This window comes from Dromaius novaehollandiae, chromosome 15 (assembly GCF_036370855.1).
Source record: "Dromaius novaehollandiae isolate bDroNov1 chromosome 15, bDroNov1.hap1, whole genome shotgun sequence".
Taxonomy (NCBI): Eukaryota; Metazoa; Chordata; class Aves; order Casuariiformes; family Dromaiidae; genus Dromaius; species Dromaius novaehollandiae.
This window is the reverse complement of record NC_088112.1, coordinates 7426632-7447881: the sequence shown is the minus strand read 5'-3', so window position 1 is coordinate 7447881 and position 21250 is coordinate 7426632. Positions and strand designations below refer to the sequence as shown.

Sequence of the window (21250 nt, the reverse complement as noted above, 5' to 3'; positions counted from 1 at the left end):
TTCTGGGTTTTTTGTATTTAAAAGAAAAGAATGATTTACTTTAATTTCCTCAGCACCAATCCTTTGCTCCAGAACTTCCTTTACTTTGTTTTTATTTGGCAGGGGGAGTGAGGGAGGGAGGTTCATTACAGATTTGCAAAACTGAAGACTTTTACTGCATGGAATATTCTTCCTACTTATGCTTGGATTAAACGATCCTGCCAGCTCCTGAAGTAGCAAAGACAGAGTTACATTTTCACTATGTCCTCTTCCATTTTGCTAGCAAGGATGTTCTGTTAACATCAATATGACCATTTAGATTTAGTATCCTGTCCAAAAAAAGCTGCATAATTATGAAACATAGGCAAAACTAGAAACATAAGACTAAACTGACATCTAATCCAGCAGATGTAAATCTGTAGACATCTGTGCAGTTTTTACCCACTTAAATGAAGGTCCAAATAAGTACTAGCATAGTTATTTGAACTACTTATAGTTTTAAGTGAGAAAAATCAGCAGAATTTGGCTGAAATTGTCATAGAAATGTCTCTTATATATTTTTCTGCCTTTTTAGTGAGTTTGTCTGGATAACCTTTGCACAAAAATTAATCATTTCCAATCATACTGATCATGTGATATTGATAGAATGTGCAGATACCTGAAACTAGAAAATGTAAGAAAATTCTAAAGCTAACAAAAAAAATGGGATCTGGGGTTTTTTTAGCTGGTATATGGTTTGAACTAACTTTTGAAGAAATGTTTCTGAGATTACTGTATGTGATTGCCTGTTTGGAGTAAACTATATAGTAGGAGAATGCTGAGACATGCTATTTGCATTATGTTTCAAAATTAGAAACTTATCCAGTGTTTGCTAATATAATTGAATTAAATATTCAGGATGCGACCATGTGATGTTATATATGCATTGGGAATAAAATTTGTCTTACTGTTAATACTACTAATACATATTGATAGGTAAGAAATAGAGTAGTTAACTGGAACATATGGTTGGCATCACTAAAACAGTCCTGTCTGCATGCCAAAAAGTTACTGAATGCAGCTGTAAAGAATTTGTTAATTGTGGACATCCTCAAAGGAGCCAGCTGATCATCAAGGCTTTAGTGCCTTTTCCAGCTGCATTGCATGAGGGAAGATTTGTTTTATATTTTGGTGGTGGCGAGGCTGTTACTGGTTGGAGCATGAAGTTCCCAGCTTGCCTGGGGCAGCTGGTGCATGTGGAGTGTTGTGTTTCTGACCTGCACTCTTCTTGCAGGTCCTGCTCTTCTCCTCCTCTTCCTCAGCAGTACGAAGCCATAGAGGTGTTTGATGCCAACGCACTGCACCTTGGAGCCTGGGGTGAGTGTCTGATTTCAGTGTTGTTATGTGGTCTTTAGCTGGTAATCTGTGAATGATGCTTTGTGAACCACAGTGGTAACTGCTTTGGAAAAGGCAGTGGCCCAATGGCTTTCTCCAACAGGCAGAGTTAATTATGCACTGCTTGATCCTGCAAGTATATGGATTGTGCTCAAATGTATGAGAGATGTTAACTAGCTCTATGCACATGCTACTGGGTAGCTGTGAACAGCAGTTGAAGAGTGTTTTCTAAAGTGGAATATTTGTGATTGGTTGTGTATGCTAGTGGTTTAGATAGGCTGAGCTTGCATATGTGTATGTACATGCTAATATTATGTGTATGTACATGCTAATATTATGTGTATGTACATGCTAATATTATGTGTATGTACATGCTAATATTATGTGTATGTACATGCTAATATTATGTGTATGAAAAATATATGCTTTGATAAATTTGTCTGCTGGTAGCTTATAACTCTTTTTTTCCCCTGCAAACACTTTTGAATTTTCTTTTAAAAAATAAAAAGTTGTGTTTTTGGAAACATAGGACTTAGGCCAGTAGTTCTAAGAAAAATTATAGAATTAAAGAGAAAGATAAGTAGTTACATTTAAATTAACAGAAAGAAACTATTTGGTGTTCTTAAGGGTTTCTTTAAGGTTTTTTTTATTTGTTTTGGGTTTTTTTGAAAATGAGCATTTCCCTTACCTTTTGTATCATAAAGGTATGCATAATACCTGGGTTAAGATATTTAATTTAACAAGGAAATGAACTAAGAAGAACAATGTTGTACTTTCTTTGAATTTGCTTTATGTAATTGCATTTTAATGAATTAATTGCATTTTACAGACCTAATATGAATGTAAACCTAATAGCTGAGCCATCACCATGTGGTGTTTTCATTGAGGGTTAAAAGCAAGACTGTCACCTACAAATAATATTCTTAGTTTCAGTGTTAAAAGGATAATGCATATAGCAACATCAATTAAAATAGGTATAATATTTGAATAAATTTATACAAAATAGTGCTATTTCTTGCTTTCTATTTATATCTCAGTTCTGATGCTGTTTCTGGAGAGCAGGGTAGTTTAGTAAGAAAGCCTGGAGAACCTTTTTGGATAGCCATGCTACAATCTTGCCCCTGGAAGTAGAAAAAGATACTGTTTTCTTTTGTGTATGTCATGTACTCAGTCTTTAAGTCATTTTGATATTAAATGTAAAAGGGAGTGGGGGAAAATAGTAAAAGACCTATCAGCAAGACTTGAATACCTTAAAAATAAAAAAAATCCCTGCCCTCCTTCAGACTTCTGTGATGTGGGATATCCTTAGAGCTACAGAGATCTTGGAGGGGTTTGAAGGCCTGTGCTTATTGCTCCCCTGAGAAGTCAGCTGAACTATAGCAGTTCTAGGCTACTCCAGAAGGGCCATAGATCCAGCATCAGTCCCTGAGGTGTATGCTGGGCAGGGGTGCTGCAGTCTGATGCCATGTTCTGCTTGGACAAGAATTCTCACTGAGGTTTTATAAGGAAACTGAGTGGCCAGGGTGACAGAGGGAAGATCCTTGCTGGATAAATAGCTATTTAAAAATAGGGGAGGCAAAGTAGGAGAAAACAGCATTTCTTTTGATGCAGTTCTTAAAATAAGCTGCCCTTACAATTGCTTGAGTTTACCAGTGAGCTTCTACAGAGCTCTGTTTCATACAGCACATTCATAAGGCACCTGGAAAGGTGGCAGCGCAGTGAGACAGCAGTTATCTGACTTCATTCAAGGTAGTAAGGGCAAGAACTGACTGAAGAATTTGAGTGGTGCACATAAGAAATTATTCTAGTTTTGTATGAACAGCATTGCCCTCCAACCAGAAAATAAATCCAAGATCTTACTCCAGAATCATAATAGGTAGGTCCATGGAAAACTCATCTCAGTGCCAAATAGTAATAAAAATAATCAAATTGAGTGCTGGTCAATTATTAGGAAAAGAATGAAGGGAGGGGGCAAGGAGGGAGAAAGAGAATGTCAGTATGCCCTTGCATAATCCAGGGCTTGCCTACACCTCTACTACTGGGTGCAGTTTTGGTCCCCCTACCTCCAAGTGGGTTGGAAAAGCATCAGAGATAGGCAGGAATGAGGAACAGTATGGAAGGCTTTCCATAGAAAAAGACTCATTAGGCTGAGACTATTCAATCTGGAAAAGGAATAACTTAAAATGTATGATAGAGGCCTACAAAATGAGGAGTTGCAGCAGTGAAGTAGGTAGAAAATCATGGTTCACCGTTTCTTCCAAAACATAGGCTAGGCATCAAATGAAGCTGGCAGAAGCTAGGCTCAGAATAAATGATAAGGGTTTTTTTATGTAATGGATATAGAACCTGTAGAAATCATTGACCAAGGATATTGTACTTCCTAAAATTTTAGGAGAATCTTGAAGCACCTTGAAAAAGGGACATGAAAGAAATCCACTTGTGATTACTGCATACACAAAATCACATGCATCTCAGGAAGTCTGGTTTGGAAGGTATACAGCGGAAGTATAGGACCTGCGTGTCCTACTTTTATTAGGCAATTGTTAATGACCAGAATGCTGAGCTAGATGGACCTTTAGTCTCCCACAGTATGTCTTGTTGTCTTTTCCTTGGACCTATGAAGCTAGCCACTCAGAAAATGGTGTCTTTTTTTAGGGATTGAACTGCTTTTGAGGCACTGCTTGTACCTGCACAAATTTGGGCTCATGTTTCCAAAGAGGCTAGACCTACATAAGATGTCATTGAGCAATAGTAGGCTTGGAGCTGAAAAACGTGTGTACTGTCTGTTGAAATGCTTTTGTTTATGCTGTTGTTTATACTGTTAAGTAATGGTTGGTTTTAAGACTGTCTAGTTACATAATTAGTCAGACTCCCAAAAGGAAAAGAAAAAGTGTTGAGGCCCATAAAGCTGGAGTTTGTGTGACAGCATCATGGAATCCCCTGCCAGTGTACATGAAGGCCCCAGGTTTGGCATCAGTGTTCTGCAGAGCAGATGTCCCAGGCCCTGAAACAACAGCATGGTGCACTTGATCTGAAAGTAAATGTCTAAAAGAAATTGATTGGTGTGCTGTGCTCCTTTTGCCAGGGGGTTGTTGAGCTATGCTTGCTACTGCTTCCATAATAGCACTCTCTTTAGAGTGTAAAAGAAAAATTTCACTTGATTCCCATTTGATTTCTGTGAAGCCAACTTTGATGGGCTGGGGGTTGAGAATACTTACTTTGAATTCATGTTGTAATTTCATAGGCTTGCATCACTCTGTGTGAGTCAACAAACTTTCATCTTAAACTTGGAGTCATCAACAGCCATGTAGTTAGATGTTATCAAAATATTGAAGATGACTTTGGATGCAAGATTTATGTAAGTGAGGCACAGATGGGAGTGTTCAAGCCTTGTGTGGAGCACTATTGCTAATTAGTTGCTGGTGATGTTATTGTTTTTTGGGAGGCTTTGGAGGACAGTTGTTTGTGGGTTGGTTTTTTCCTTTGTATGTTTATTTTTATTTTTACTGTGAGCTCTGCTCAACTCTCTTGTTTTAGAGCAAGCATCATAGAGCACATCTGGCAAAATGGAGTTGTTTGCTGATTCATTCTCTCCAGTATTGCATCCAATGATGCTAAGTGGACAAAAAGGAAAAATGAATAAGAATGATAAGATTCAGTTGGCAGATGCTTATGTTGAACACATCTGAATATATCGTATATTAAAAAGGCTTTCACGGGCTTTGATTTTTCTAGATTCAGTTGCACATCCCTATCTCTTTTGAGATCTAAATTATCCTAGTTATTACTGGTTTTAGAAAAATGCAAGTTAAATTACAGAAATAATCATATGCTTCTGGTATTTACTGTTCTCATTACAAAGCATATCACAAATGCAGTAATAATATACAACAGGAGCATAGGTGTTTGCTGATGTTCTTATCCCCAGGTAGCATGACTATTAGCCTAATTGCCCAGCTACTTACAGTGGAGGTGGGGGGGAAAGGGGGATTTTGGTCACAAAACTGTAATTAAGAAGTTCGTTGTGAAGGAGGTTGCAGTTAACAATTCATACTTTGAAAGAGACTTTTGTGTGTCTTGGGAGTTACATAGCTACCTCTACTCTGGTGTACGAGTGCCTCTCAAATACTTAAAACAGGAAAACACAAGAATTTCTCACTCTTCCCTTCCAGCTTGTAGGGAAATGTAAGCTTACCAGTTTGTAGGAACTTTGTATGTAGAGTTCAGCAGACATGTTGTTTGTGTTTAAGGGAATGAATTATTTAGGGAAAGCTAATTTAAAGAAATGAGTTCTGCAAATAGAAATGGAAGATTTATATTTCATTCCATCCTAGTTTTTAAGTTTTTTTTCTTTTTTTACAGTTGTAGGCTTTTATGTGTAAATTGCTGTGATACTTTCCAGGTAAGGTTTATGTCAACCATTCAAAGCCATTTCAAAAAAAGACTCTGATTTTGTAGAAGCCAACTTGTCAGGCTACAAATGTTTTGAAATTTTGATTTGAATTATGAAACATTATGAACCAATTCACATAAACTAGTCATTGGAAGATATCTTCATTTTCCATGCATGCTTGAACAACACACAAGCTTGATGGTTGTTGGCTAGATGTGTACCTAGTGATTTCATGTTTAGCTCCTAGTTGAAGACAAAGCATTGTGGAACACTGAATATCAGGTTGGCGCCTTGTGAACATTAAGTCAATACTAAAAGTACACATTTCTAGTTTGGAGGCTTAGTGTTCAGCTTATGCTCCTTGAAGGGCCAGGGTTTGTACCCTGAAAGATCTGCCTGTCAATGTACTGTGTGTGACTGTGCTTTAGAGTTTCTTAGCAGAGATAAAGAGAACTTGGAATCTTGTAGACTGTGAATGGAGAAAGCATTAACAAATATATTTAAGCTTGTATTGAAATGACTTATGAGATGCAAGAATTGTGGTAAGGTCCATTACTTGAGACCTAATATTTCTTGAGAGCTAGCTGCTTCTTTAGAAGGAGCAGACTGTTACATGACGATTATACAAGTCAACATTTTTATTTTCATTTCCTTCTTATTCTTTGGTGATATTTTTCATGTAGAGAGATGAAACTAGAGCTGCCTTTCTATCCACCCTATTTCTTTTTCTTCCTGATGGTGATATGCTACTTGGAGAATTCCACTGTCACAGGTGGAAAATTCATAGGACCTCAGAAAAAGCTTAATAGCAATACAGGAGAAACTAATAAAGTTATTCTCCTGTCTTTCTTCCTTACTACTAATGAAAAACTATGGAAGACAAGTTAACAGTACGACTTCACACATGCCAGTGCAATCCTTTGGCATGACTGGAGTCAGTTCAGCCTTTAAAATCAGAAGATAATTCTGAAAAACTCTCGTAATGGCCCAGATATGCCTCTCCTCACGTGTCCAAGTGTCACTTCGTTGTTTTGGAGTAGAGATTTTGGTATGTAACAGGCACTGGCGCCTAGAAGGTTAGTTGTCAGAAATATAGACGGGGATCTGTTCAGACTGCAATATTCATCAAATACAATATGTATGGTCGTTGAATATTTCATAATGGATGTTTTTATAAAAGAAAAAATATCCATATAAGTTAGTGTGCCATTATTAAATTTCCCCCTATAGTCAGATTTGATTAATAATATACGTGAACTTCTATCATTCCTGGAGAAAAATCAGCAATTACATGTCTTGCCACTGCTGATATTTACTACTTAACCAGTGTATGCTTATATCGCTTAGGAACTTTAATGGATGTTGTGAACAAACACTTAAAATGCTGGGATCCCACAGAATAAGCACAGTCCGTGCCAAATTCCAACAAACATGCATATAACTAGAAAGATAAACTCTAACCCCTGGGAGATAGCTTAGAAATCCAAATCACTTCAGAGCAGACTTCTCAACTGTCATTCACTGTGAGAGATGTCCCTCATTTTGGAGCTAATTTTACCTCTGGCCCACATAGACTTCAAGCTGGCTCACTGTGGCTACTGTAAATTATTTATGTGAGGGGAAAACTGAGTCATGCAGCTGAGAAGATCTGAAGTTTCCTTTTTGGAAAAGGTATTGCATGTTATTTAGAACTGTCTTGTTTCTATATGCTTTTCTCATTAGGTTGCTTTCTTAAAGTACTGGCCATTAAAAATTTGAAAAGTATATAAACGGTACTGGACCCTAAAGGCTTTTGTTTACTCACTGAAGAATGTTTGAGTCCTATGTGGTGTTCTAACATATTTCATTATCTAGCCCTGTTTTACATAAATTTCTAGTAACTGTCATTTCAGCTTCAAAATTGAAATGTGAAAAATTGTGGCAAAATATAGCCCACAAATGTTATGAATAAAATAGCCAGTTCTGAATTTCTATTCATGTTTGAACAATAAAGAACCTGTAAACCAGTTTTTCCTAATTGATTTTCAGAAAATGGATATATGGCTTTGTTAACTAGTCTGACCTCTATTGCTAAGCAGTACTTCTGTTTCATTCAAAGTCTTCTTTGAAGTATGTGTAAGTGTGTACATACTTTTCCTTAAGTTTTGAAAGGAAAATAACATGGGAACAAAAACATTTTCAATTTAAAATAGAAGATTACATTTCCTTGGCACCAGTTTGAATATTTAACTGAACTCATCTGCACAAGGCCATGGTCCTGGGTGGCATTCTGCCCTCAGTCTCTGTAGTGGCCCCATTCTGTAGTGGGGAAAAAATAACTGCATTGATACTGAGTAAGTGCATAATTTGGCAACTCAGTGTGAAGGAATAACAGTTTGTTTCAAGACAAATAATTGGTCTGAAGTTTCAGTCAATGTGCGGGTTTACTTGCTCAAAATTAGCACATAATTTGTTAGACACTTAAGGGCTAAATGTTGCCACATGTTATATGAACATTTGAAAGCATAACTTCATCCTATAAATAGAATCTGAGACCCAGTTGCAGTTTTCCCCAAGAAATGGTTTCTCAACATCCAATGCTGGGAACAGAATATATCGTAGAGATGCTTATGAAACTTGTCCAAAGTTTCAAGACTCTCCAAGCTGCTTCTGGCTCCCTGGTTGGCAAGAAGGAACCAAGAAGCGTATATTTGCGTGACTAGGTCTGAATCTGAGCACCTGACCTCGCCTAGCAGGGGCCTTTACAGAAAATTAGGTATAAACACAGTACTCTGAGCATAGTCTACCTTCACTGTGTAATGATATGTTATGGATGTTACAGGCTTTGGGCATTTGCAGGCTCCTAGGAAATGCAATATACTGTGAATCTCAATATTGCTGGAGGAAAAATATTACAGTGATGGGGCACAGTCTGTGCTGGAGCTGTCTTTGCAAACCAACTAAGCAATAATGACAAGCTGTAATTTGTTGTCTCTGGGACGTCTTGCCGATAGGAGCTACAACCACAAATTGAGGACCGTAATGATTCACATCTCTCCATTTACCATGGTTGATGTGTTAGTTTTGGCAGGAATACTACTTAAGGGCAGCCTGCTCAGAAGAGCTCCTATTGGTCAAGCCAGTACAAGTGGTTACTCCATTCATTACTGGACTTGGAAACAGCAGTTTGCAGCCAGAGCAACTCCCAGTAAAATCTGAAACTACAGGAAAGGACCAGGAGAAAGGTTCCTGCTGTATCAACTAATTCTCACATGCTGGTGCTTACATTCATATTGCACAAGGTGTGTATTAGTATTAATAATCTGGTGCTAAGAGAAAAGAGCAGTCAAAGAATGCTTGTATAGAATTGAAATCCAGAAAGCCAGTTTGTACCTGAGTTTAGTCATAGACAATTGTTGCTCATTTACCTGAGGAATATAGATGTTTATATCTCAAAACTGTTACATCATTTGAAGTCATTTATCAGCTTCTGTAAGTCTTGAGGTAAGTGCCTTGTGACTGTTTTAATTATTTTTTTCTTAAACAGAGTGCCTTTCATAGCAAACATGAAAGGAGGTGAAGCAGTTTGTTTTAACAGATTGAAATGGAAACCATGATAAAGTTACCCAGAAGCTCAGAAAACGTTTTTATTTCACCCACTCTTTCAACCAAAAGGAAAAAAACATTAGCTACAAGAGTTTACCCATCTCTGCTGGGTGAAATAAATTTGGTCATCTTGGAATTTTTTCTCAAGAAATACTATTTGAGAAAACACCCAATTCTGATTATTTTCATGACTTTAAGTGAAACCTTTTAAAGAGCTGAATGTGTCCCTACACCACTTTTTAGAGCACTATAGCAAAGAGGTGAAGTGACTTGCTGGACTTAACAGACAAGGATAAAATCAAGGGTAGAGTGGAAAAGCAGAATTTCATTCCAGTTCTGACTGCTTTACACATCAGTGCAGAGCTCTAAAAGCCCTGAATCTAATTAGGCCACAATTTCTCTAGCAAGCACACAGCAGGGAAAAAAAGCTACAAGGCTGCCTTCTTTAAAAAAAAAAAAAAAAAAAAAAAAAAAGGGGGGGGGGTGGAGAAAAAAAATCCTTACACTTTGTAGGTATCTCTTCAAAGTTGTGGTTGTGGCATGGTGTGTATTGTGTTATGGATAGAGATGGGAGGAGTTTTAAAGGTAGGCTATAGAGATTGCAGGTGGGACTCAGTGAAGATAATTTAGGTCATACAAGCTGCTTGGCTATATGTATGGGGAAAAAAGCAAGGCATGGTGTTTAGAGATGGAATCTTTCTCTACTATTTTGACAGCTAATATAATTGGAGAAAATGGTAGCTTTTGTTATACAAGCCACTCTTCCACTGGATTAGCAAAGAATTGATGGTCTATGCCACAGAACTGGTACCTCTGCAGCCCTGGGGTAGGGTCCCCACTGTTGCCTGTGTTTATTGCCTTTATCCATGACCCTTGTTGGAATATAATTTTCTATGTGAAAGAGAATGAGGGTGGGATTTAGATGCCTGAACACTTGGTGCCACTCAAGATGCCACAGGGTATCCAAGACCTCTACACATAGCTATTGGAAGTAAAACTGGATTAGTACCTTTCTGGAGTAGCAGCTGGAGACCAGGCACCTAAATTGTATATGATTATGGCTAGGTAAGTGAATCCTGGCTCTATTCAGATACTTCCAGAATGGCTGACTATTCATTGAGTTAACATGGAAATGCTCGAGTGTCTTCTGGTAGTCTCTGTGCTCGGTGGTTGCTGAAAGTGAGTTAGAACTCCATTTAACTGGCTAATATGGGACATGCAAACATATAATAAACTTCAATTTTGAATACAAATGTATGCTATTATCTGAACAGTGCATTCTAACACTGAAAGAGCTATCATCCTGAGAAAAATGTATCTGACAGTTTCCTCTATTTAATGATAGATAATGCTGTAAATATGTTTTCCTCTATCAAAGGGAATACATCATTTGCTTTGCTTTGTGGCATTATGAATGGCATTTAGTTTAAAGTTTTCTGTCTTTTGTAGCATTCTCAAGTGATTTAATTTACTCATTTGCAGTCAGATGCTATCATGACAGGAAGAAGTTATATACTTAAATGGCAGATTTCCTCTCATTGAGGTCTCGACAGGGATTTTGGAAAATAGCTCCAAAATATTGTTTCATGTAAAATACCATCCTTTGTAATCACCATGTTAAGTTAAATAATGTAATCAGAAGCAAAGTTCATTCACTGTATACTTTGTGGTGGAAACAAAGAAGGCTGTAAGCAATAGCCAAGCACCTGAATGGCCCCTTACTAAGCCTGTGGATACAAACATGCTTGTGTCAAATGCTGTTTGCCTGCTTCTGCGTATCATTTCTGTGAATGATCTATGACAACTTGTAGATTCAAGAAAAAGTGATACAAGGAACTAATTACTAATTAACTGGTAAATTAATTAGAATTAACTTATGCTGCAATGAAAATGGAAGGATCTAGTGTCTTAAGGTATTACAACTGTCCTTTTAGTAAAGCTTCCTGTTCCAAAAGGATCTGCTGTTCTGTGGAGTCTACAACTGCATGTGGGTCTGTCTTCCTGCTTGATGTTGAAACCTATAGAAAACTATGCAATGATGATCCAAATTTGCCAGTGGTGTTTATTCTTCTGTTTAAAAAAGGAAATTTTAAATGGGCTAAAGCTTTCTATTGATTTAGAATAAGAATATTTTAAAGTTTTTTACTTTTAATAAACATAATAGTAGTATAAAATGGTAAGGTAGGGAAAAATCTGAGCACAACTTCGTTCATTTTCTGAAATGTTAAATATGTATATCACTCTGGAAAAGTGTCACATTTCTATTAAGATATGCTGAATGAGTGCCTCTGTTCCCAAGCAACGCCCTTCCCTGGTGTTTGCATTACTTCAGTCTGTTTCTAAGAGACAATCGTGCACAAATTGATAGCAAGTACATGTATGATAAAATGTTTTCCCTAGTGTACTCTGAATTTCACATGTTTGGTATGATGTAAAACAGGACTTTTCATTAACACATGAGACTTTACTCTTCCCTTAACCCCTTTTATAAAGGAGGTACATCTGGAGGTAAACTACTACTACATGTACATATAGTATTAAATACACTATATTAATTTATCCTTTCTTCCTCTGTATAGTACCTGTTCTGTGCATCTTTTTGTCCTTCTACTTCTGTTTTTCTCAATAATATGTCCAGATTGTTTGGTAAGGTCTCCATATATAGACCATTACATACCCTTAGAGCTGCTCAATAGAGTCTCAAAGATTTATCCTTGCTGTGTCCAACTGAAGCAGGATTCACATGTGAAGGTAAGGATCATAATAATACTTAATATCCACTATAGTATTTTTGGCTATATTTTACTTAAGCTGTAATAAAGAAATTCTGGAAGGTGTCATATTGGGTTATTAAGTTGAGTATTTTATATAAAATATAGCTATAGCTGGCCACTGTTCCCATGTGCTGCTAAAGCCCTGTGAGAGCAGCCTTCAGTTTTGGATCAGCACAACATGACAGTCATTGTGCCTGCATGGTGAGGAGGCTTACCCTGCATCAAACACTATCCTTTACAACATCAGTCTGCAACTACTTAAGCATTATGTATCATGTCATGAATTTCAATCAAATGTCTGAAATATAGGAAAACACATACTTTGTGCCTGCAAATAAAAGCAGTACTTTGAACTAATGTGTTTGAGGACATCTATGTATGCATACAGTTTTCTGGGGTTACCAGTCACATGCTTTCTGAGGCTATGCACCTAGTGATATTGTGTATGTTGTATCCAGTTTGGGGGGTTTTCCACATTCTGGTCCAGTTTGCATGGTAACTGGGAGTTACATTCCCTGTGTGACAACTCTAACTCCTGTGCAGCTAAGTGGTATGTCCAACAGGTTCAATACAATATTTTCTTTTTGGTGTTCATGTAATGTTTTCAGATGATGGGGTATAACCACCTGTGTAAGTATTAGAACACAGTTCCAAGATGAGCTTGAAGCTAACAGAGCTTTTACAAAGATGATCCTAGGGGGAATTCAGAGTTTGCTGTGCCATGCTGCAGTGAGACTCCTTGTGCTGCAATGTGCAACCCTGGTGGTAACAAGTCAAGCTTTTCTGCAGTCTGTCATCATCCAGGGTCGGACAAATGTGTCCTTATAATGCTACTTATACATGCTTTCTGCAGCGCAGAGTCATACTGTTAGGTTCTTTGTGGGTGGTGTGACTGGGGAAAGAAAGACTAAGAGCACATTTATTTCCTGGCACAAGATGCACTGGAGTCTGTGCTGACCACTGATAAAATAGCTCAACATCCTGAATTCAGCAATTACTGGGTATGAACATAGCAAGTTACTTGTATTCAGAAGTGATGAATATTACCTCAGCTTTACAAACAGAAAAATATTCTTCCATTTAGGACAAGATCTTTAACAGGAGAATCCATGTTTGTAGTGATTGCCACTGTTATGAAAGATGGTTTTAATGCACTCACCCAGCTTCACCACACAGCTGGTACAGAAGCAATCCTTGCTTAGTTGTAAGCAGATGGCTCCTCAATCAGAAAATACTCAGCTTACAAGTTAAGAGAATACAAGTGAACAAGAACAGACTTATCTATATACCTGCAGTTTTGCTTTAAGAGATGTAGACATAAGCTGAAGATCTCCCAAAATAGTGCTCAGTACTCTCTACTTCTGTAAAGCAGAAAGAATTGTCCTGGGAAAGTGAAAGGTGGTATGATATTTTACTAAGTTCTCATCTTTCAGCATTCAGAATAAATGTTTTTGCTTTATTTCTTTAGACATATGAGAACCTTAGTGGGAGGCAGTCCTGGGACTGCGATGTCCATTACATAAGTTAAAGAGCACAATCAAATAATAATGTATCTTGCCATGAGGAAAAAAATATGGACCAGAAAATATAATTGTAGTGATGAAATGAAATTCAAATAGCCTTGGAGATACAGGTGGGCTTTGCAGCTGGTAAGTAGAGTGCCATGGGATGAGGATAACTGGTTAAAGGAGAAAGGCCTTTAAATGTTACCTTTGAGTTCTGCACAAATTAGCTAAACCAAAACCATAGCAGCCTATCAGTGTAGAGTAAAATGAAAATTGTTTCAAGTTTAAACAAAAAAGTAAAGTGTTTGTCTGTTTAGGGAAGTTTGTCTATTTTCTCCCTTTTGCTTTTTTCTTCCTTTCCAGTAGCTGGCATCCCAGCTGTGCAGTTAGCCCAGCTTTCTGACTGCTTTCAGCTGTGTGGAGATGCATATGTATTTTTTTGATCCTGAACCTGCATGTGTTTGCTGCTCTGCGGTTAAAGGTGGAGCTCCCCAGTGCTGCACTGCCCTGCGGGAGCACGGACATGCTCGTGCCCACTGTTATGCAGCAGGACTGCAGAGGCTCTGGGCTTGTGCCTTGAGCCCCTGGAGCAGCTCCATCCACTTGCTGGCTCTAATAACAGGTTTTGAAGGATGGTTTTCAAAAATGCGTAATGCTGGCTTTTTCTCCTCTAGTGACATTTATTTGTAATGTATTTCTTTCGTACTGTTGATATCTAACTAAAAAGTGAATCCCTTGTGGGTGTCATACTACAGAGCAAAATTTTAGTTACTTCTGTTGGCAAAATTAAGAAATAGCTAGTTTGGAAGGGCAATCAAGGGATTTTTAGCTAGTTTTGTCTGTTTTTCTGCTTTCCTTCCTATGGAAATTTTAACTCTGAGCTTCCTCTATTTCTCAGTTACTTCTGTGAAAGAAAAAGCAGAAACAGATTGGGGAAGTGATTCAACTAGTGCTTTCTCAGTTGAAGTTGTTCAGTCTTTATGTTGGGATTCCTGTGTCCACCCTCATTAAGTGTTCAGGTGGGAAGGGGCTGAGTCATTTCATACTTGGGTGGTGGCTTTAAATTTGCTGGAGCTGAACCTTGCCTTATGAGGGCCTTGTCCCCATTTAACTCCTGGCTAGAGCTGCCTGATGGCTGCTCTGGGCAGACAGGGCTCCTAGAGCCACCCTGCAATGTGAAATACCAGCTGCCCTGGCTGATTCACTGCCTTGTTGCATGAGTTGCCCTTTGAGGGAAAGGAGAAGACTATTTTTGCTTTGTTTTTAAAACTGAGCGCTGTATTATCTGGCTTTTTAAGAGGAGTAAGCAGATAATTGCTATGAAGCATTTTCTTGTGTATGATTTGAAGAGTCCTTCTGAAGCAAAAAAGTGAGCGTGATTAAACCTTTATTTACAAATAAATACTTTATTTAAAGACAAGTTTTAGACCTAAATTTAAAATGACATGAAAACTAGGTATGCAACTAAAGGGGAACTGAGCAATAAGAGGCTAATAGCAATGATAGTGGCACATACCTCATCAGAACAATTGATTAAAATGAAAATATCAGTAAGTATCATCTTATCTAACATCTTACTAGATACTGTTCTTTGGCACAGTAGAAATAAATTCCAAGGAGATAGCTGAAAGAAAGCAATGCAATACTGTGCCAGAGTTATGGTAAAGCATCTTGCATTATAGCACATACAGATTTTCCTATTAATATATGTGACCCGTAGACCAGGTACAGCTGACAATTCTGTATAGTCACAGAACTCAGGCAGGTTAACATGAAATGAGAATATCAGAAGATTGTGTTCTATGCTTCACTTTGTTATGGAGGGATTCACAAAAATTAACTGTAGCCTAATATTTTTTAGACTCCTTCTGTGGTGAAGGAAGAGAATTGGGCTCCTCCAAGACTCATGTGGAACATCTGCGCTAGTCTTCTGTTCCAAATGGCCCTCAGAGTTGTTCATGCTCACATCACAAGTTCTGTGTTGTAGAAATGACTGGTGGAATTTAGTTTATGGCTGATGCATCCTGTTTCCAGTAACTGTGGGATTAGAGCATGGATCTGCATAAAGCCAGGCAAGCCTGCATTCAGGTATGTGACTGGCATCAGCGGTGCTGTAGGAATGTGTTCCTTGTCCGCATACTGCAGCGTATTGGGGCTACAGAGCTAGAGTATGCTTGCAAAAGAGGTCTCCTGCAAATGTTATCTGGGAGAAGAGCAAAAAGGCTAAGGACTGAAAATGCTCTGGCATGTGAGCATGTCTGAGGGGCTGGGATTAGTCAGAAACTGGGTTTTCCACAGGATGCAGCTGGTATGTAAGAGGCTATTTGGAGAATGGGATTGTAGAGCCTAGAATTAATATCACAGCTCCTCACTTGCTCTTTTCTGTTAGACTACTGCCTCATGCTATCATGGCTCCTTGCTAACATTGCTTCTCATCTCACTGATTTAACAGCGGAAGCAGCCAGTAGGAGAACAGGGGTCCACAGAAGCATTTAAGGATATAAAACCCACTAAAACCCAGACTTTCAAACCTAGACCCCCAAATTAGGCATCTAAACCTACTGCTGAGTATATGAAAGCTCCATTCTCACAAATTTGCAAAGCCAAAGAGCAAGCTGAAATTAATGTAGATCTGTTTCAAATTGGAAATGAATCTGGCTCTTAAGTTCCTGTGCCTGCATGAAGTATCCACAGACATTTCAAATGTACCTATGTGACTTAGGAACACAAGTCTGACTTTCAGAGGATATTAATTTGGAAGTCCTATGTTTTATACAGATCTAAGCATAAACTTTAAACAAAAATGTGCTTTTTTGAGGGAAAAAGATAGACCAGAATTCTATAGACTTGTTATAAGAACTAATATTCACTTGCATTCTTACTTTGTATTTTTTGCTTTGTGTGTGTTTCCAGCTTCAAGAGGATTTATTTCATTGATTTAATTTTTGACAAAGGTGAGATATAAGTAAAAGACTTCATCTAAGAACTTCAGTGTTGCAGCATTTTCAATCACTTGAGACAGTTTCAGAAGACACATTAAATGTTTCCTTCAATAAGGGCTTCTTTTCCCTTAAAGGTGTAAGGGCTCTGGTCAGCTCCTACTGTTTTGCTGGGTCGAATGTTTACTGCTGGCAAAAGAAAAGGATTTTGCAAGCTACCTTTCCGCATTTGGTCTATTTCTGCCTACCTCCTCTTTTTTTTTTTTCCTCCCCCTCGTGGAATTCATTGATGCAGTTTGTGTGGATTGCCTGGTTATTTCCTCCCCCACCTACTCTCCTTCCTTTTCTTTCATTGTTTCACAGACTCTTTTCTCTAGGAAGTCTGGACACAATACAAGTTTTGATCTTCGTAAAACTCCAATGCTTCAGTTTGCCAACTGAATTCCTTTTGCAGCTACACTCTATTAAGAGCACACTTGTTGATGATTCTCATGCTAATGACAATGTGTTAGTTTGCAAATTATATCAGTGTAAAGCAAACAGTGGTGTGGGCCCAGGAGCAAAACACTGAAGGCACAAGAGCTTGTTCCTGAAAGGGCTGGGTAGAGCAGGCATGTGGCGAATGCCTCGTAGTTATCGGTCATTAATGGGATGGCGGCAGGAATCAGTGCTGCTGCGCAGGCTGAAGCTTTCCTTTCTGTCAGGCCCCGGTGCAGATCTGACTGCTGACTATGGAGAGGAACGAGTCCTAGGCTGCACCGCCTCTCCTGCAGCCCAGACTGCCTGTGTTACTGCTGGCCCTCCCATTTTCCTTGTGGCAAAGGGAAATAAGTAAACACACCGCAGGAGGGATTGCTTTCGCAGGCTTTAAGGATGTGTTTCTCCTTTCTGGTTAGCAGAGTTTCTCATTGTTTCTCTGTGAGCCTGCTGGCTGCTTCGGAAGGCATCGGGCCTCAGTTGTCCCAGCAACATCGCAGGGGCTGTACTGTTTTTATGCTACATGCTGGCAGTGACACAAGAACTGCAGGTCTCAAGTGAATCTGGTCTTACTCAGATTTTGAGAGATAATTACAGCTAATGTTAACCATGTGCACAGGGTGAACCTCTGAGCTTTTTCTTCCCTAAACTAGTAAAACTCTGTTTCAATGAAAGTTACTATGCAAAATGAGAGATCAAATGTATAAATTTCAAAGGAACTTATCTGTGAAGAGAGGCCTATTTCACAATTGATTTGCTATTGGTATGAATGAGGAGTGCACACTGCTGTTGTCTCTGCTTTTTGTAAAATACCTAATGCACTCAGTTGGAAACAAAAGAATGTATATTACATGGTTAAGCTGAGAGGAGGAAGCATAGGTATTGCAAAGTTATAGCAAGCCTGCTTGCTTAGATAGTTTATTTCTTGTCTGCCCAAAGTAAATGTGGAACATGACTTCAGAAGGGAGGAAGGGGAGTCTGGAGTCCAAGAAGTCGGGCAGAAATGTTTTGTGAATTCTCAACTGACAGTTTGATCCTTGCTTTTTCCTTTACATGTGCATGGGTTGGTTTACCAATTTGCTACATAAAAAGCAAAGTCAAGAAACCTACCCCTGTTCTCCTCCCTCCACTGTCCTATAGAAGAAAAGGAATAGCAGTGTAGCAATAAGGCAGCTGGGCAAACTGTAAGGAGATTTCCTAACACCATAGGCAGGGCTCACTGTGAACCCTAACTAGGCAAATCGAACTCTTCTTGAGTTCTTGGACTTTTCCTCTGACTTCATTTGGATTTAGCTTAAAGCCTAGGTGAAAAAGGATGTGTAGTCTATGGACATTGTATATACACCATGTAATGGTTGGCAACTCAAAAGCTTTTGGAGAAGGTGCATACCCTTATTTAAAAGGGTATGTAAGGAAACTACTACTTGTGTGAAAACTACTTTTTCCTATTTATTTTATTGTTTATATAAGTGTGTGCAGTTTTTTTAGTATTATAAGAAAGCACCTGTTGATCATGTAACTCTGAAGGATAGCAGGCAACCACAGTACAGCTCTATAGAATGAAAGTGGGCCCTTTCTCACTGATAGGGTTATCATTAAGTATGTGTGATGAGAATTGCTCTGCAGGACATCTCTTATGAAAATAGAGATCTGTCAGGTGATTCACAGGTAGCTATAAGTGATTTGAAAAGGTTAGGCAAACTTCCCTGCAGCAATTTGCTCAACCAATTTGTTGAGGATAAACTGCTATTAGAACTCTTTACAGAAATTCTCAATCTTAAGGATTTTACTGTTGCTGTTTTAAATCATGATTAGCAAGAAGGCTGTTTTTTGAAAAGGACCAAAAATTTCTTATACAATCTAAAAGATTGTTTCATTAGTAAATGAAAATGAGAGAAGTAAAAGAAATATGAATAGCCATGTAATTCTGATTTTTCTGTTTTGGATACAACCCAAGTGAATATAATACCAGTGCAAATGACTAGCTATATTGCCAGGTGAAAAAGATCAGTTTGAGATCGGACTAAGTATTTACTTGTCCTGAGACAAAACAAGTCCCTTGACTGTAAACAGTTGATTTGACAGGCTCCTTCAGATAGTGGTCAGTGACTGATAAAACCTCACCTGAGTCCTCCAAAGTTCATTTCCCTGTAGGATAGATGCAGAGACCAAACTGTTTTACTTGATCTAAAGGTGGAATCAACAATGTCCAATTTGTGATGCTACTGCACTCCTGCCTTTGAGTCAATGTTTAAGTAGAGTAAATGCTGAAGGGTCAAAGCTACGGCTTCCACAGAGGAAGATCTAGTTTTGTTTTGCTGTAAATGGAAAAATAAATGTCTGCCTATGTGAAAACCACAAAAAATTGCTAGTAAGTAGCCCAAATCAATTTAAAATTACTGGATGAATTGGTGGAAAAACTAGGATGGCAATAAAAATGACAACAATCTTATGTTAAATGAAAGTAACAGTAGGATTATTAATGCTTTTTCATAATGAAAATGCCAGCACAAATTGAAGTGTTTAACTAAACTCAGTTAATGGATTAGTTATTTCTGTCACTAATGTCAAAGTTATGAACAAGTTACCTGTTTTTCATTTAATGTATTGTGGCATGTTTTTGGAAAAAGTACTTCAAAACCTTTAACACATTAAAGGCTTATGTGTCAACACGTGCATTTTAATGACTTACACAGTGGTGAAGGTGTTGAACCAACAACCAAGGATACAACAACAGAACATGTTTTCACAGTGATTGACTTCAGGCTCCAGCTACAGAAGAGATTTTAAGCTCTGGCTGAAGGAATAGAAAGTTGGAATGACAAATCAAAGAAAATCTTTAAAACAAAAGAGGAAATCCTAGGTAAACAGGACATAGAGAAAAGCCACATTCTGATAAAACAAAACATGCATGCTTGAAGAGGGCAGATGAAGGAAGACTACACCAGAACAGGAGAGTAGGTTGAATACACTGAGTTACATGACACCTTGAGGAAGGAGATCAGAGAGGACATTAAAAAAAAAAATAGTGTCAACATTGTATGGGGTACTCAGATGAGAGAACTACAAGAGGAAAAGAAGCTTTTGATGTGGAGGTACCAGCAGATGTTCTTTGTGAAAGACAATGATTGCAGAGTGTGCAAAGAGATCAAACTGGACCCCCACAGAGCACTGAAGAAGGCTACCAGGGACTCTATGCATAAAGCACTAGAGATAGTCAGTACAAGCATTGTGTGCTTCTCACCATTAGAAATGAGAAGCAAGGAGAGGATTAGCTTCCTTTCCTCCCTGTTTCTCCTTGGCACTGCATAGGATGTTAAAAGGAAGAACAAGTTAGTCCATACCACAAAAGCAGAAAGAGTAGCACTTAACTGCCTCAAATTAATGCAAAGACCTGACAACACAGTCCTCTACACATATTGGGATTTGCTATAGTTAGAAGTCATCAGCTGTCTCTGTGATCCATCTTGTGTTGTGTGAGCAAAATGAGTTTCACAAATAGGAAACTTCTGTTTGCCTAACTCCAGAACTTTCTTGAGGACATTTTCAAGGCAAATAGAAGCTAATTTAATGTGGTAAATTGCAAGTGTAAGATGTAGTATAAAAGGCTTTTGTAGTTGCTGCTTAGTATAGTAGAGAGCAGTAAATAACTGTTCTGTATCTGGCTATATTGAGTCAGAAATGCTAGACAAGTGCTCTATGTTCTAAAACATGATTACTGAGTGCAGCTGAAAGAGGAAAAAATAAAACAATAACTAACAGTGTAGAAAAATAAAGTATTTCAAAGGCAGCTGGCAACTGGCACCCAGGTATTGGAATACTACTTATGTAGGATTTCTACTGACTTCCTCAAACCTTCTTTATGAGAGTTGTGGGATATAGAAGCCATGAAAAGAGTTCTGGTAATTGGAAGGAAGTTGGGTTTGTTATATATTCAAACTTTTTCCTTGGAGAAACTTGTCTCAGCTTTTCATTGCCACCAATACACTGAAGTGCAACTACAGTTATACAGATCTCAGTCTCTGGGACTGGTATCTTCTTTTTTGGTCTGTCTCTTGGTGAAAAAAGTCTGTCTTCTGTTTTTTCTTGACATGTTAAAAATAAGGGGATAAGCTTATGAGGAAGGAAGACATTTGTGTTAAGGTTAATTAAAATGTAATTAAAAATTAAATGTATGGAGTAGAATCCCTACTGGAGTCTATAAGGAAACCTCTTTAAACATTG

General features: G+C 38.2%; 1 protein-coding gene across 2 annotated transcripts in view; it reads left to right on the top strand.

Moving 5' to 3' along the window:
- The window catches only part of TENM2 (teneurin transmembrane protein 2), a 1579923-nt gene that overhangs the window by 418370 nt on the left and 1140303 nt on the right, over positions 1–21250 (top strand). For both annotated transcript variants that reach the window (XM_064520849.1, XM_064520848.1), the window contains exon 4: positions 1253–1335. The gene's annotated coding sequence lies outside the window, so the exon portion shown is untranslated. The remainder of the gene's footprint in view (positions 1–1252; positions 1336–21250) is intronic.